The sequence below is a fragment of the Phoenix dactylifera genome, chromosome 15, assembly GCF_051530095.1.
Source record: "Phoenix dactylifera cultivar Ajwa chromosome 15, Ajwa_hap1_PhDact_Kaust_v1.1, whole genome shotgun sequence".
NCBI classification, from domain to species: Eukaryota; Viridiplantae; Streptophyta; class Magnoliopsida; order Arecales; family Arecaceae; genus Phoenix; species Phoenix dactylifera.
Genome location: NC_143204.1, coordinates 1,115,930 through 1,134,250, shown reverse-complemented (window position 1 = coordinate 1,134,250; position 18,321 = coordinate 1,115,930). Strand labels below are relative to the sequence as shown.

Below are 18,321 nucleotides of genomic sequence, written 5' to 3'. Positions count from 1 at the left end.
ATAGTAGAATCAGCAATGATCGGTTGTTTAGAACTCTTCCAATTCACCGTACCACCATTGCACAAGAACACATATCCAGATGTTGACTTCCTGTCATCGACATCAGTCATGAAGTCTGAATCTGTGTATCCTTCTACTTTTAACTCTGATGATCCTCCAAAAACCAAGAATAAATCTTTAGTTCTTCTCAAGTACTTAAGAATATTCTTCACAGCTGTCCAGTGTTCTTCACCTGGATTCGACTGATATCTGCTTGTGACACTCACAGCAAGAGCAATATCAGGTCGTGTACATAGCATGGCATACATGAGGCTTCCTATTGCCGATGCATAGGGAATCTTGCTCATGCGTTGAATCTCTTCAGATGTGTTGGGGCACATCTTCTTGGAGAGATGAATTCCATGCCTAAGGGGTAAGAGACCCCTCTTGGAGTTTTCCATGCTGAACCTCTTCAGCACCTCCTCTATGTACATCTTCTGTGAAAGGCCAAGCATCCTTTTAGATCTATCTCTATAGACCTTTATTCCCAAAATATAGGATGCTTCCCCAAGGTCTTTCATGGAGAATTCTTTTGACAACCAGACCTTGACCGAGGTTAGCATGGGAATATCATTCCCTATCAGTAGGATGTCGTCCACGTACAGTACGAGAAATACGACAGCGCTCCCACTAACCTTTTTGTAAACACACGATTCCTCTTCATTTTTGATGAAATCAAACGTTTTGATTGCGTCATCGAAACGAGTGTTCTAATTCCGAGATGCTTGCTTTAGTCCATAGATGGACCTTGGCAGCTTGCAGACCTTGTGATCTCCATCACTGGAAGTGAAACCCAAAGGCTGTTCCATATAGATATCTTCATTAAGATATCCATTCAGAAAAGCAGTTTTCACATCCATCTGCCAGATTTCATAATCATGAAATGCTGCAATAGCAAGCAATGTTCGGATCGATTTTAGCATGGCTACAGGTGAAAAGGTCTCCTGATAGTCAATGCCTTCGCGCTGACTATATCCTTTCGCCACAAGCCTTGCCTTATAGGTCTCTACCTCTCCATCCGAACCTATCTCCCTTTTGTAGATCTATTTGCATCCAATAGGTACAATACCTTCTGGTGGGTCTACTAAGGTCTAGACTTGGTTGGAATGCATGGAGTCTAATTCTGACTTCATGGCTTCCAGCCATTTTTCGGAATCGATATCAGATATTGCCTCGTTGTAGGTTTTGGGATCCTGTATATGATCCCTATCTCCCACTAGGAACATTTCCTCGGTATCCTCTTCTAGTATACCTAAGTATCTATCGGGAGGATGGGAGACCCTACTAGATCTACGAGGTGGTCGAGGGACATCGTGTACTGGCTCTGTATGAATGGGTTCAATAGGATCCATGACTCGTTGCTTTTCAGAGACTTTCTCTTCAAGCTCAATTTTCCTCCCACTGCCTCTATCAAGGATAAACTGATTTTTCAAGAAGATGGCATGACGGCTCACAAACAGATTGTGATCCTCTGAGACGTAAAAATTGTATCCTAATGACTCTTTAGGATATCCTATAAAACGAGCACTTATGGTCCTAGCCTCTAATTTATCCGCCTGTAGTCTCTTGACGTGGGCCGGACATCCCCAAATCTTGAGATGACCCAGACTTGGTTTCTTACCATGCCATATCTCATACGGTGTGGTAGGAACGGATTTAGAGAGAACTCTATTCAATAAATAAATCGCTGTGAGTAAGGCATCTCCCCAAAGAAACATAGGTAAATCAGTGAAGCTCATCATGGACCTGACCATATCCAATAGGGTCCGATTCCTCCTCTCTGACACCCCGTTGAGTTGAGGTGTACCCGGAGGTGTCCACTGTGAGACTATGCCGTTTTTCTTGAGATAGTCCCGGAATTCTCCACTAAGGTATTCTCCTCCTCGATCTGATCGAAGAGCCTTAAGAGGTTTTTCAGTTTGTTTTTCTACTTCATTCTTGAACTCTTTGAACTTTTCAAAAGATTCAGACTTGTGTCTCATAAGATACACATACCCATACCGTGAATAATCATCGGTAAAGCTAATGAAGTAAGAATAACGTCCCCTGGCTAGCACATCGAATGGGACACATACATCTGTATGTACTAGGGTAAGTATTTCAGTGGTCCTCTCCCCATGTCCTACAAAGGGCAGTCTAGCCATTTTTCCTTGAAGATAGGACTCGCAAACTGGATATGACTCGGAAGTCAATGAGCCGAGAAGCCCATCTTTATCCATTTTGTTCATCCTATCCTCTCCAATATGGCCAAGTCTGAGGTGCCACAAATATCTTTGGTTTATCTCATCTCTGGATCTCTTGGATCCTTTGGCACTCACTTCTTGCTCGGTAACATTCACAGATACATCCATATGTAAATGATAGAGACTGTCAATCATAAAACCACGTGCGACTATTTTATTTCTTAAATAAATAGAACAGCAGTCTTTGTCAAATGTAAAAACATGACCTTCCTGTGCTAGACATGAAACAGAAATCAAATTTTTGCTAGCAGCAGGTACATAATAGCAGTCTCTAAGTAATAAACTAAATCCAGACGGTAGTCGCAGATGGTAGGTGCCCACAGCCACAGCAGCAACTTTTGCCCCGTTGCCAACCCGAAGGGTTACCGCATCTTCCGCCAGCCTTCTACTTTCCTTTAGACCCTGCATGGTAGTGCACAAATGAGCACTAGAACCAGAATCTATAACCCAACTAGAAGTAGAAGAAACCGTTAGATTAGTTTCAATAATGAGCAAGTCTATACCTTCTGAAGGTATGTCACCTTTCTTGTTCTTCAGGCTCTCGAGGTATGAAGGACAGTTTCTCTTCCAGTGGCCGTCGACATTGCAGTGGAAACATTTTCCTTTGTCGTTAGCCCTTTTCTTTTGAACTTTCTTCTTTGGCTTCTTGTCCTTTTTCTGCTTCTTAGCAGGCTTCTTTTTCTTCCAAGTAGACTTTCTCTTGGAACCAGAAGTCAACTCAGCAGCAAGGACATTGCCCCTTGAACCTTTCAAGGCTCCCTCAGCAGTTACCAACATGTTTATTAGTTCAGTCTTAGTGCATTCAATCTTATTCATGTGGTAGTTTACTATATACTGACCAAATGAATCAGGAAGTGACTGTAGGATCAAATCCACTTGTAATTCCTTGTGCATGTCCATACCGAGCTTCTCAAGCTCCTCCAGATCCTTGATCATAGTCAGACCGTGATCATGGACAGACTGCCCCTCGCGCATCTTTGTTTTGAAAAGCCTCTTGGACACTTCAAAACGAGCTGTGCGACTCTGCTCACCATACAACTCTTGCAGGTGTGCCAGTATGTCCCTAGCAGTCTTCATATTTTCATGCTGGCATTGGAGTTCATTTGACATGGATGCCATCATATAGCATTTTACTCTAATGTCATCATCCAACCACTTTTTATGCATCTCACGCTAAACATCAGTAGGACGTGTTGGTAGTGTGGGGATATCTTAATCGAGTATGTAGCCTATTTTCTCACAGTCCAAAACAATTTTGAGATTTCTAAGCCAGTCTTTGTAATTGGTTCCGGTCAGTCGGTTGGTCTCAAGAATACGGGTCAAAGGGTTTGAAGCTGACATTGTATCTGCAGAGAGTAAAGATTCTAGTTAGACTTTTGTACTTGATCCTAATCTGTTCTAAGATCTTTTAGAACAAATGTAACTCCCACTATTTTCTCGAATCCCTCACACTCCCCTGGTAGGAAAACGGAAATCCCACACGACTAGGGTTTCTAGTGGGTACTGCGGTCCCACCAATTTACATGCCACCTCACCTAACAGTTATTGGTGACACATAGATTGATGAATGTACAACTCTTGTACAATGCTTCTCAAGCATGTTGCAGTGTAACTTGGTCTCTAAGCCATGAAAACCTCACCTAACAGTTATTGGTCCCATTTCTTAGTTAAGTCAGACCCACCGTATAACCGTAGGAATAAAGTCGTCATTGGGTCCTCACCTAACAGTTATTGGTGCCCAACCCCACCTTTACCCTACAACATCTCATGTCTATAGAGAGGTCCAGCCCCCCGATGCAACTTGACCACTGTGTCCAGCCGAGACAAATCAACATCAGAAAGGCCTTAGCAGCTCTACTATAGTGGAAGACCTATTGACTTAATATTGGTTAATCAGGTCTTAGTGTTTGCAACTTGAGCTCTTCATAAGAGGTAATCGAACAATTGGCCAGGTAAGCAGGTGGGAGGCTCCCCTTACTCAGAGAGTAAGGTCCTAATTAAGTAACCACCTTTCATGCTTTCCTAGACACCAATTAGATCAATTAATCTAATATGACTTGCTCATGTCGGTTCACTCTCGACTTGATTGAGGAGGTTTTGATTTAGGTCTCAATTGGGTTTGCTACATCACATGTAAACCTATCTATCCGACTCACATTCACATCACATGCAAACGGCACATTGCAGGCAGTTATAATCGTAGCAATAATTAAAGCTAAACTTTAAATAGGTGATGATCATGGATTCTAGTTAGGTCGTATTACAAGCACATGCACGTCAATCGATCAACTGGTCTTCAACTCTTGAATTGGTTCCAAGCCTCCTTGATCCGATTCTTGATCAACTCTTGATCCAATCGCCATCAACCGCTTAGATCACCTGTTCATCTCATGCCTAGTCTTCAACTTGATCGTTGACGTACATCACATCACACAAATACAACCAAATTGTAAAATAAAAATAAAAATAAATTACATCTCCTTTTAGGAGGCACGCAGGCCTCTCAAAACATCAAATAAGATGCATGCAAGCATCTGAAAAATTACATGACATTGCAGATCACATCGCAGGTCATTACATTTGATACCAAAAGGGTTTGAATCCAATGATCATCACCATATGCAACAATTATAATTTTCAGATCTGAAAACTAACTGATTATATCATGACATAGGTTGCTGATCATGCTAATCATGATTCTAATTTTGTAAATCCATTAACAATGCAATTAGAATCATCATTTTATCACAAAAAAATCAGCATGCAAAAATCAGCACCCCTGAAAAATCTGCATGCAGAAATTTTCAGCATGCATGATCATTCAATTTTCAGATCTAATAAGCCTTTAGATAATTAATTCTTACCTTAATCTACGAAACCTAGGCTCTGATACCACTGTTGGGAACCCGCCCATGCCGCTGATATTTCAAAAAATTCAGATGGCAGCGGAATCGGCATAAGCGGGATCGACGTTCATCGCATGAACGTTGTTTCATGAACCGTTCGTAGTTAGATAAGAATTAAAACTTTTAAATACATTAGAAGATCAGATCTTCACCTTGTGCGGGTAGATGATCACCGCAAACTGAAGTTCGTGGTCTAAGATGAAGGTTCGCTTGAAGCCGTTCAAGTGTCCGGCCTCTACGGGTATCCACACGAAGCAGTGATCCGATCAAAGCTCTCTTGTCTTTCCGGGGTGCTAGCTCCCTTGCAAAGACTTCTTTTGATGGCTGATTTCCTCTCTTTCAATCAACCCTTGATTGTGCTTGAGAGGAGGAAGAAGAAGGATGAAGAAGAGGAAGAAGAAGAATCCCCACGCAGCCTTCTTTCTTTTCCCTGCGTTGGAAGGAAGAAGGGAGGAAGAGGATGCCGCCAACACCTTTGGCTTTTATCTTCCTTGCTTGCGGCTGAACCAAGAGGAGAGGAGAGGGAGGCGTACGGCAAGAAGGAAGAGGACTTCTTCTATGCCCTAGGTGCCGCCCACAAGTCCCTTTTTATAGACATGTGGAGCTCCTAACATTTAGGAGTTCTTGATGTCTTTCCTAAGAGGGGGCGCCGTCTCTTCTCCCTTCTCCACGTGGAAAGGGGAGGGGCTTATCCCCTTCCTCATGGTAAACCCTAATCCATATTAGGTAGGGATTGGAATGCCCTAATGTGGTCAAGCCCTAATCCAATTAGGCTTAGCCCAAGGGTGAACCAATTTGGATCCAATCTAGGTAAGTCCTAATCCAATTAGAACTTAAATCAATTTTGACTCAATTGAACTCTTCAATCCTAATCCAATTAGGAGTCTTATTGATTCATTAGATTAATAATTAATTGTGACTTAAGAAACCCTAATCCAAATTAGGACATATATAATTTTAGTCCTAATCCAATTAGGACTCTATTTGAATCCGAAGTCCTAATCTGATTAGGACTCTAGGAATCCTACTCCAAGTAGGAATCCAATTTTGATTCAAAACTCCTAATCTCATTAGGATTGCAGGAATCCTATTCCAAGTAGGAATCCCAGTCCTACTCCAACTAGGATTTCCAGTCCTAATCCAATTAGGACTCTAGGAATCCTACTCAAAGTAGGACTCTTGTTTCAAGTCCAATTAATTAATTCCCTTTGTTCCTTCTTCAACTGAATATCAATCGAATTGATTACTTGTGATTCATAATCACTTTTCAACCATCGGATCGGTCAATACTTCTAGTGTGTGTGACCCCATAGGTTCTATTCTGACTGGTAGTGAGATATATTGTGATCTTTATCACTATTGTTGCCCAAGGTGACAAGCCAAGAGGGGGGGTGAATTGGTTTCTTTTAAATTTAAACTATCTTACTCAAGTCAAATGGATGGTTAGTAAGCTAAAGCAAATCACAACACAAACAACACAAAGTATAGTGGTTCGGTGCTCTCCTTAGCACCTACGTCCACTCCCCAAGCGACCCCTTGGGAATTCACTATAATCTTGCGGATTACAGTTGGATTGTTTTCCGGACTCACAATCCAAAAACCTTTGTTGGTTTTACGGGCTCACCAACGAACCTTTACACTTTGGTTTTCCGGATTCACCAAAAATCTTTGTTGGTTTTACGGGCTCACCAACGAACCTTTACACTTTGGTTTTCCGGGTTCACCAAAAATCTTTGTTGGTTTTACGGGCTCACCAACGAACCTTTACACTTTGGTTTTCCGGGTTCACCAAAAATCTTTGTTGGTTTTACGGGCTCACCAACGAACCTTTACAATTAGTTTTCCGGGTTCACCAATCAACCTACTCCGTTGGTTTTTCGGGCTCACCAACCAACCTTTACAAGTTGTTTAACAAATAAAGAAAGAAGATTTAAACTCCTAAATGAGCAAATGAAACAATATAAACTACAAAGAAGAGTATAGAAAATATTTATCGCTTTGAAGTGGCTTCTCTCTTCTTTGTCAAGGATGCTTCACTCTACAAGAGAGGATGGAGCTCTTGATGACTCTTTGAATCTGCTCAACCCCTTTCTTTGATTCTTGAATGAAGCACTTGGATGAAGAAGATTAGGGCACTTTTGTTTTCTTGTGTACTGATGCAAAAATAAAATTGTTCTCCCAAGTGCAGGAGAATCGCGCAAGTAGTAAATTCACGGAAGTCCGAGGTCGAATCCTCAGGGAACGAAATATATGTGAGATTATTTAGTATAATTTCAGATTAATCAATTCAATAAATTTGTGGATTAAAATGATGTTTTGATTTTCAGAAATTAAATGCAAAGAATAATAAACAAAATTCAATGAAATAAAGATGGTAGGGATCTAGAATCCCCCTTGATGATATTGCATCCAAGGAATAAACTTTATGGTTCTTGATTAAAGATTAAATGTAGGATAGATCTAATCATGGTATATGTTTCATGAACATATGAACTCAATTTCTAAGCATCCGTCGTGCTTTCTACGTCTACGATGAATCAAATACTAAAGCAATCCATATATCAATAATCATAATCCATTAAAGATCTATCTATGAAATAACTACACATGAATCAAGAACATATCAATAAATATAAACCATTGAAAGCAAAAGTTTAGAGTTTACTTCAAAAAGCAATACATCAAAGGTTCCTCCATCTCCCTCCCTAAGAAATCAGCCCTCCATTAACATAAAAGAAAACTCCTTTTTTTTTCTTTTCTTTTTTTTTTCCAGAAACAGGGGCTCTGTTTCCCTTTCTTCTTTTTTTTCTTTTGACAGAGGGCTCCTCTGTTTTCCTGCCGAATGGGAAAGAATGAGGCTCTGTTTTTTTTTTTGAATGAACTGCCCTCCCCTTTGCCAACCGAGAGAACCCTCTTATATGCTGTGATTGGTCCCTGATCCCACAGGATAAGGGGAGATTCCGAGTATCCCGGATGCGAGAAGGCCAAACGCGGGATGGGAGCTGATCACGGATCCTTGGGGCTGACGTGGCATGGCAGGCTCGGCTGAAGATCCTCGCAGACGGCTGGGAATGCTGTGGATACGGGTGAATCACCACGGTTGGCTGGGAGATCTGGGAGAAGTTGGATGCAGGAAGGCTTCACGGAAGGATGTGTGGACTGCGAGGAAGACGGAAGGCTGATTGCTTGCTTAATCCGGAAGAAAAGGATGGACGCGGACGGGAGATGATCGCTGATGCTGAAATCACGGGATGGGAAGATGGATCTTGGCTGGGATGAGGTGCGGACGAGGCGTGCGCTCGTGAGGAACTCGGACGTGGACGCTGCGATGAAGTCGGATGGAGCTGGGACGTGCTGTGGAAGCTTGGGAGATCTGAACCGTGGATGGCTCGCGGAAGAAGCTCCATGGATGATGGATGGCTGGATCGAAGGATGAAATTTGGGTGCTGGGAGGTTGCACGGACACTGGATGAGGGGTCACACATTGGGCTGCTCTGGAGAAGCAGATGCGGAAGATGCTTCGCGATTCTTCCACGCGGGTGGATGGGCTGCACGCGGCTCAGATGCTTGGGCTCATAGAAGACTGAAGCTGCGATGAAGTGGACAGCTGAACTTGACCTCCTCCTAGTGTGCAACTGGGGTCGACCCATGCGGTTGGCTAGTCACCTATAGTGATGCATCTTTTTGAACCCAATGTGCATTTTAGCTTTGATTTCCGATCACCTGCACCCCACAAAAATATAATATTAATACAGCAATTTTATCATTATTTGTTAGCAATAATACTAATTTAAGTGATGTATAGATCGCACTTTTGTGCTCTCATCACACCCCCCAACTAGCTTATTGTTAGTCTCTAGCAATTAATGAGCAGATAATAGAATGAGAGTGCAAAAGGTATGGTTTAACCTATGACTTTTTATTGAAGCTAAAGATATAAAACTAAGATATGTACTCACTTCCGTAGGAATCACGATTGCACTTAGCACGTGCAACAAGCCGTTAAACCCCTACACCCTAGTGGACGAGTGTTGTCTCGTGAGGGTTTTCAGGGATGTTACCCACAAACATCATGAATTATATGACATGAGATTCTAATAAAAATATGAAATAAATCCTAAGTTAATACACATGTAATTAATTGATATATATTTTCAAGCATGGCAACTGTCAAAGCAAGGAAATATAAAAGTGTAGTGTGCATCAAATTGCATGACTTTCTCAGAGTACTAATACCTCCACCACAACAGGGCACCGCCTGAGTTTTAGGTGCACTACTCAAGTTCACAAGTGTTTTCTATAGTTTGTTAGTACCTGATCCATCAAATTTTCAGAATATCACATGTTGTCTAAATTTGTCAAGAATGGTTTGCAAGTAAAGAAAGAGCTATCAATCCCAACTAAACAACCCGGGTACACAGAGGTCCAATACAATGGAGTCAAACCAGCCATTACCACATGTCACTAGGTTCAGTCCAACCAACCTTATTCATGCTTATTGTTATTTTTATTTTTAAAACACATATGACGATTACAATAGTCCAACCCCATTAGGCTCTAGTAAGATCCGTGTAGCGAGCTTTCAGCCAATGACCCCCGATCCAGTTGGATCAAGACATTAGGTGAAACACCCCTCGGGCTTAATTACTCGAATCGGACTACGCCACGAGGACAGACTTGTCATCATGAGGATTTTTTATTTTTTTTATTTTTTTTTTTTGTTGTGCAAGAAAAGAGAAGATAGACTGAACCATATATATATATTTTTTTATTATATATGTGACTGCATCGTGACTATAGGTCAACCAAGGTCGGATCATAAGGCACCTAAGTAATCTAACTGGGATATTCAACCTCTATCTTTATGTGAAAACCAAATCCTGAACCTTATGGTACGAACAAGGATACTCATACTTCTTTTACGGATAAGGCTAACAAAAATGCAGTTAACAAATGTGAACTCCTGAGGCTTTCCTATTATCATTAAGTACACGTGTAGGGATCTAATAATAGGTCACTGATCAGTCATAGTATGCATGTATTCCTTGCATTAATAATTGCACACACTCAATATGAAAATACATGTGCATTTGCTCAGAAAAGAAAGTAATAGAATAAATCAAATGCAAAAACAAGTTTTTTTTTTTTTTTTCAAAATATTTTTCTCCCCCCAACTTAAACATTGCATTGTCCTCAATGTAAAAAAAATGCAAGAAAACTATATATGAGAGACAATAGAGAAAATAATAGAGAGAAGAAGAATACCTTGAGCTATTGATTTTCAGAAAAGAAGACTTACAAAATAAGAAGAAAACTAGAAATAAAAGAAAAAATTTAATTCTAACTAATATACACGTACCTTGGCCGTCATGCTCAGTCATAAGAAGGCTCCTCCAAGGGAAAGGAGTCCTCTTCATCTGCAAAATTCTCCAGAAAAGGTTTTAATCTTTGTCCATTTACCTTAAAAATTGTGCCATCCTGTGGATTCTCAATTTCAACTGCCCCGTGTGGAAAAACAGTTTTTACAATGAAAGGACCTGTCCATCTTGATCGTAACTTTCCAGGAAACAGATGTAAGCGAGAGTCATACAAAAGAACTTTTTGTGCAGGTTCAAAAGATTTTCTTAGAATTGATTTATCATGTCTAATTTTCATTCGTTCTTTACAAAGTCTAGCATTGTCATACGCATCCCGACGAATTTCATCCAACTCACTTAATTGTAATTTTCGAATTAAACCAGCATCTGACAATTCAAAGTTCAATTTTCTAATGGCCCAATATGATTTATGCTCTAATTCAATAGGTAGATGACATGCTTTTCCATAGACTAGCCAATACGGGGACATACCAAGAATAGTTTTATAAGCAGTACGGTAAGCCCACAATGCATCAGAAAGTTGTAAAGACCAGTCTTTGCGTGATGGATTCACCGTTTTCTCTAAAATTCGTTTAATCTCCCGATTGGCTAGCTCTACTTGGCCACTAGTCTGCGGGTGATAAGGAGTTGCAATTCTATGAGTGATACCGTACTTTCGTAATAGGATCTCAAAAGGCTTATTACAGAAATGTTTTCCCCCATCACTAATTATAACCTTGGGCATCCCAAACCGTGAAAAAATATTTTCTTTAAGAAATTTCAAAACAGGTTTGTGATCATTAGTTCTACAGGCAACAGCTTCTACCCATTTTGACACATACTCAACACCAACTAAAATATACTCATATCCAAAAGACGGTGAAAATGGGCTCATAAAATCGATGCCCCACATGTCAAAAATTTCAATAGCAGTAATGGGCTGAAGAGGCATCATTTGCCTACGAGTTATACTTCCAACACATTGACATGGGTCACATGTCCTACAGAACTCGTGGGCATCTTTAAATAGTGTAGGCCAATAAAAACCACATTGTAACACCTTAGCTGCCGTCTTCTTAGATGCAAAGTGTCCTCCGCAAGCACTGGCATGACAAAAAGAGAGTACACTTTGTATCTCATGATCCGGTATGCATCTTCTAAAGATTTGATCATTGCAATACTTGAACAAATAGGGGGCATCATAATAATAACTCCTTACTTCACGCAAGAAATTATTCTTATCATTCGATCCCCAATGCTCCGGCATCCGGTTCGTGACAAGAAAGTTTACAATATCAGCATACCATGGCATAGTAGAAAGTGCAAACAATTGCTCTTCAGGGAACGAGTCCTTGATGGGCAACTGTGGCACCAAATCATGAACAACTAGCCGTGATAGATGGTCAGCAACCACATTCTCTACTCCCTTTTTATCTTTGATTGTGATGTCAAATTCTTGAAGTAGAAGTATCCAGCGTATTAAGCATGGTTTGGCATCTTTCTTATCCAATAAATATTTTAGCGCTGCATGATCTGTAAAGATAACAATAGGAGCACCAAGGATATAAGAGCGAAATTTGTCTAATACAAATACTACTGCAAGCAATTCCTTCTCGGTGGTGGTGTAATTCATTTGAGCATCATTTAAGGTTTTGCTTGCATAGTAGATGACATATGGCTTATTATCCTTGTGTTGTCCTAGAACAGCTCCTATCGCATAGTCACTAGCATCGCACATGATCTCAAAAGGTAATGACCAATCAGGTGGTCGCACGATGGGTGCAGTGCTAAGCATAGACTTCAGCTTTTCAAATGCATCTTGACAGGTTTCGGTCCAATCGAACGGTGTATCAAGGGATAAGAGGTTACATAATGGTCGAGCTATGACACTAAAGTCCTTGATGAACCTCCTATAAAATCCTGCGTGACCCAAAAATGATCTAACATCTCTAACCGTCTTGGGTGCAGGTAGCTTGGCGATTAAGTCAATCTTAGCTCTATCAACTTCCATGCTCTTCGATGAAACAATATGTCCTAGGACAATTCCCTTTGGCACCATGAAGTGGCATTTCTCCCAATTCAGTATCAAATTCTTTTCCATGCATCGAGCTAAGACTGCTTGTAAATGTGACAGGCAATCATCAAATGAATCGCCAAAAACAGAGAAATCATCCATAAACACTTCTAAAAATTTCTCGTTCATTTCTTCAAAAATACTGAGCATGCATCTTTGGAATGTTGCAGGTGCATTACACAACCCGAATGGCATCCGACGGAAAGCGAATGTGCCAAAAGGACAAGTGAAGGTAGTCTTCTCTTGATCCTCAGGTGAAATTTCGATTTGGTAGTACCCGGAATAGCCATCGAGAAAACAATAGAATTTGTGTCCTGCAACTCTTTCCAAAACTTGGTCTAGGAAGGGTAGGGAAAAGTGATCTTTCCTAGTGACCAAATTCAATTTTCGGTAGTCAACACACATGCGCCAACTCGTCGAAACACGAGTTGGAACTAGTTCACCCTGCTCATTTTTGACTACCGTCAAACCTGCTTTTTTGGGCACGACTTGAGTAGGACTTACCCACTTGCTATCGAAAATTGGGTAAATAATACCCACGTCAAGCAACTTGAGGACTTCTGCTTTAACCACATCTTTCATCGTAGGATTCAACCTGCGTTGCATTTGCCTTGTGGTTTTGGCATTGTCCTCCAAATATATCCGGTGCGTGCAAATTAAAGGGCTAATCCCCTTCAAGTCGGCAATAGACCATCCTAAAGCTCCCTTATATTTCGTTAGAACACCAAGTAATTTTCTTTCTTGGGCATGATCCAGATCAGATGAGATGATTATAGGAAATGTGTCCTCGGATCCAAGAAAGGCATACTTGAGTTCCTTCGGTAAAGGTTTCAACTCGAGCTTAGGTGTTTGTTCATGGGATGGTACTATCTTTGCTTTTAGAGGTGGCAACTGTTCAAATTCCTCTATTCTCGGTCTCCACCCATTGACCATCATGACATCCGAGTTATCTAAAATAGGTGGGACCATATCATCAGCGGTACCTTCAGAACACCAATCTATCAAACCATTGTCGGCCGATTCAGTAAATGTTTCTTTTAACAAATATTCTTCTGCAATGGTTTCAACCCATTCAACTTCTTTACTTTCTTCATGATCACTGGGTTGTTTGCCTATACTAAAGACGTTCAGTTCCAAGGTCATATTGCCAAAAGAAAGCTTCATGACACCATTCCTACAATTGATCAATGCATTAGAAGTTGCAAGGAATGGACGTCCTAAGATGACCGGAATCTGAGATGGTGAATTGGAAGCCGGATGTGTGTCCAGTACGATAAAGTCAACAGGAAAATAGAACTTGTCTACTTGGACCAACACATCTTCAATAATCCCTCTAGGGACCTTCACTGACCTGTCAGCTAATTGTAAGGTCACAGTTGTTGGCTTCAACTCACCCAAACCGAGTTGCTCATATACCGTATATGGCAACAAATTCACACTCGCTCCTAAATCTAACAATGCTCGCTCAATCCTAAAATTGCCAATGATGCACGAGATAGTTGGGCAACCTGGATCCTTATATTTAGGAAGAATGTTATGCTGTAAAATTGCACTTACATTTTCAGCCAAAAATGCCTTCTTCTTGACATTTAAACGACGCTTGACAGTGCACAAATCTTTTAAAAATTTTGCATAGGAGGGCACTTGTTTGATTGCATCAAGAAGAGGTACATTGATTTTTACTTGCTTAAAAAGCTCAAGAATTTCAGAGTTTGGTTCAAGCTTTTGCAAGGGCTTTAATCTTTGTGGAAATGGTGCAGGAAAAGGACATTCAATTTTTTCAGTAGATGTTGGTGCTTCAGTTTCTTCATTATCCTTTTCTTTTGTCTTGGGAGGGTCAGAATCAGGTATGACTTGTGTTTGTTCTGGGACTGGTCGGTCAATAACCTTTCCACTTCGCAAAGTTATTATACTCTTTGCTTGTTCTTTATGCGAAGTTGAAGATGATGCATTGCTACCGCCATAGATTTGAGGATTAGGTTGTGGTTGAGCTGGTAGCTTACCTTTCTCTTGAGCACTTAAAGCAGTGGTCAGCGTTGTCAGTTGATTTCTTAAGTCATCATTGATTTTAGCTTGACCTTGCATGAAAGATTGCAAAGTTTCTTCGAGACTGGGTTTTTGAGGGGGTGCGTGTGCATAATGAGGTTGCGGAGGTGGAGGAGTTGGGTTATATACTTGTTGAGGTTGGTCATTCCTCCACCTGAAATTTGGATGGTTCTTCCATCCTGGGTTGTAAGTACCCGAAAAAGGATTATTAAAAGATTTTTGATATGTATTCATAACATTGGCCTGATCATGCAAGACTTCCTTGAATGCGGGTATTGTGGGGCAATCAGTGGTGAGATGTCCAGGCATCTCACAAATTCTACAACACTCGCTGTTATGTTCTATGGTCTTGACGGGTTCAATCCTTCTATGTTCAATTTCCTCTACCTTCCTAGTAAGGGCTGCCATTTTAGCCTGAATATCATCCTGAGTACTAAGGTTATAAAGGCCCCCCTGTCCAACGCTAGTAGGCTTAGGCAAAGGTTTATTCACTCTATCCCCTGTATCCCATAATTGTGCAGTCTCTGAGAGAGAATCTAAATAATCCCATGCCTCATCGGGTTGCTTTTCCAAAAATAGTCCATTACACATAGTCTCTATAAATTGTTTTAATTGTGGAGACAACCCTTCGTAAAAGAAACTAATGGATCTCCATGTTTCAAACCCGTGATGAGGACAAGAGAGAAGCAAATCTTTAAATCTCTCCCAGCATTCATAAAATGTTTCATGGTCTTTTTGTTGGAAGTTACTAATGTGCCTTTTCAAAAAGTTAGTCCTTTGTGCGGGAAAGAATTTTTTCAAGAATTCTCTTTGCATATCTTGCCATGTTCCTAGCGATCTAGGTCTCAAGGAGTTCAGCCATGTTTTGGCTTTATCCTTTAAGGAAAAAGAAAACAAGGTCAATTTAAGGACATCTTCCGATACATTTGGCACTCTAAATGTGATACTAATTTCCTCAAAATCCTTAAGATGAAGATAAGGGTTCTCGGATTCCATTCCATGATACTTTGGCAGCAATTGAATTACTCCTGGTTTGATTTCAAAGTGTCCTACATTTTCAGGAATAATCATGCATGAAGGTTGACTAGTCCTAGTGGGATGTAAATATTGTCGAAGTGTCATAACTGAGGGTCTACCTTCATCACCATGGTGACTTCCTACATCATCAGGAAAATTTGCCATCTCACAAGGTGTGAGATACTGCGAAGGAATTTCAAGGATGTGTCCTAAGGGATGATCTAAAGTTGTAGACTTAATCGACCGGTGTCGTCCCTATCCCAACCTAGCATACAAAATTTAATTAAATTTTTTTTAATATTTTTTTTAAATAAATATAAATATAAGTACCAACTAAAGATACCCTAAAACTACACCCTAAGACAAAAATCTATTCACAATCAAACATGCAACTAAACATTACACCTCAATTTCTAATATTTTTCTTAAATTTCTAGACAGCTCCTAACTAGTTTGAAGAGGGCACCTAAGCCTCCAATCCGGTCTAATGAACCGAGTTGACCAGGTAAGCTCCCAGGTAAGTGGAGGGGTCACGATGCGTTCGCAAAGGTCCCACTTAAAACCACTTGCCTCGAACAGATGAACTATCTCCCTTATAGGGACAAAGCTTGCCTAGACATCAACTAAGCCACAGAGCGAAATTGGTGCAACTTTCGTTGGTCTTCATCCTATTGAGCTCGAATGTCCTTAGGGGCCAACGTCTAGTTGATTTTAGTTAAGCTTAGGATATTTATGCAATGGGGTGATTTTTGGGCTAAGGACGAGTGATGAAATCCCGACCTTATCTTTTTAAATGGGTTCAGCCCTTAGAGTATTTTATGCTGATGCCATATACTATATGCAACAATCAAGAGATTTTTTTTTTAATATTTTATGACATGACATTAAATTTCATTGAATAGGTGATCAAGCAAATTTTTTTTTTTTTTTTTTAACTTTTCAATTAGCAACAAGGGTTAATGAGATATGATAACAATAAAATTCTGATCTAAAACAATTAAATGCAGAAAATTCAAAACAGACAGCAGCAAGTTTTCGTATTAACTGATAGTCTTAAAAGTTTCAGAATGTCAATCAGACCGTTCAGATGAAAGCAACACAGGTCCTGCACCTAAAGACCAAATTTGAGTTCAATCAGACGGTTAATTTCTTTGATATCAGAGTTTGATGCAGACTGTGCAGGGAATAAAAAAACAGCAATAAAGATTTTTTTTTCAAAGAAAAAGACTAAAAAAAAATACTAAGATACTGATTAAATCTAAAATTATACTAATAAATCAGTCGTTCCCCGGCACGGTGCCAAAAACTTGATGCAAAAATAAAATTGTTCTCCCAAGTGCAGGAGAATCGCACAAGTAGTAAATTCTCGGGAGTCCGAGGTCGAATTCTCAGGGAACGAAATATATGTGAGATTATTTAGTATAATTTCAGATTAATCAATTCAATAAATTTGTGGATTAAAATGATGTTTTGATTTTTAGAAATTAAATGCAAAGAATAATAAACAAAATTCAATGAAATAAAGATGGTAGGGATCTGGTATCTCCCTTGATGATATTGCATCCAAGGAATAAACTTTATGGTTCTTGATTAAAGATTAAATGTAGGATAGATCTAATCATGGTATATGTTTCATGAACATATGAACTCAATTTCTAAGCATCCGTCATATTTTCTACGTCTACGACGAATCAAATACTAAAGCAATCCATATATCAATAATCATAATCCATTAAAGATCTATCTATGAAATAACTACACATGAATCAAGAACATATCAATAAATATAAACCATTGAAAGCAAAAGTTTAGAGTTTACTTCAAAAAGCAATACATCAAAGGTTCCTCCATCTCCCTCCCTAAGAAATCAGCCCTCCATTAACATAAAAGAAAACTCCTTTTTTTTTCTTTTCTTTTTTTTTCGGAAACAGGGGCTCTGTTTCCCTTTCTTCTTTTTTTTCTTTTGACAGAGGGCTCCTCTGTTTTCCTGCCGAATGGGAAAGAATGAGGCTCTGTTTTTTTTTTTGAATGAACTGCCCTCCCCTTTGCCAACCGAGAGAACCCTCTTATATGCTGCGATTGGTCCCTGATCCCACAGGATAAGGGGAGATTCCGAGTATCCCGGATGCGAGAAGGCCAAACGCGAGATGGGAGCTGATCACGGATCCTTGGGGCTGACGTGGCGTGGCAGGCTCGGCTGAAGATCCTCGCAGACGGCTGGGAATGCTGTGGATACGGGTGAATCACCACGGTTGGCTGGGAGATCTGGGAGAAGTTGGATGCAGGAAGGCTTCACGGAAGGATGTGTGGACTGCGAGGAAGACGGAAGGCTGATTGCTTGCTTAATCCGGAAGAAAAGGATGGACGCGGACGGGAGATGATCGCTGATGCTGAAATCACGGGATGGGAAGATGGATCTTTGCTGGGATGAGGTGCGGACGAGGCGTGCGCTCGTGAGGAACTCGGACGTGGACGCTGCGATGAAGTCGGATGGAGCTGGGACGTGCTGTGGAAGCTTGGGAGATCTGAACCGTGGATGGCTCGCGGAAGAAGCTCCATGGATGATGGATGGCTGGATCGAAGGATGAAATTTGGGTGCTGGGAGGTTGCACGGACACTGGATGAGGGGTCACACATTG

General features: G+C 40.5%; 1 pseudogene; it reads left to right on the top strand.

The window, feature by feature from the left end:
* The first annotated feature begins 15,326 nt into the window (after positions 1-15,326).
* Positions 15,327-15,424, top strand: LOC149751184 (small nucleolar RNA R71; annotated as a pseudogene).
* The last annotated feature ends 2,897 nt before the right edge of the window (positions 15,425-18,321 follow it).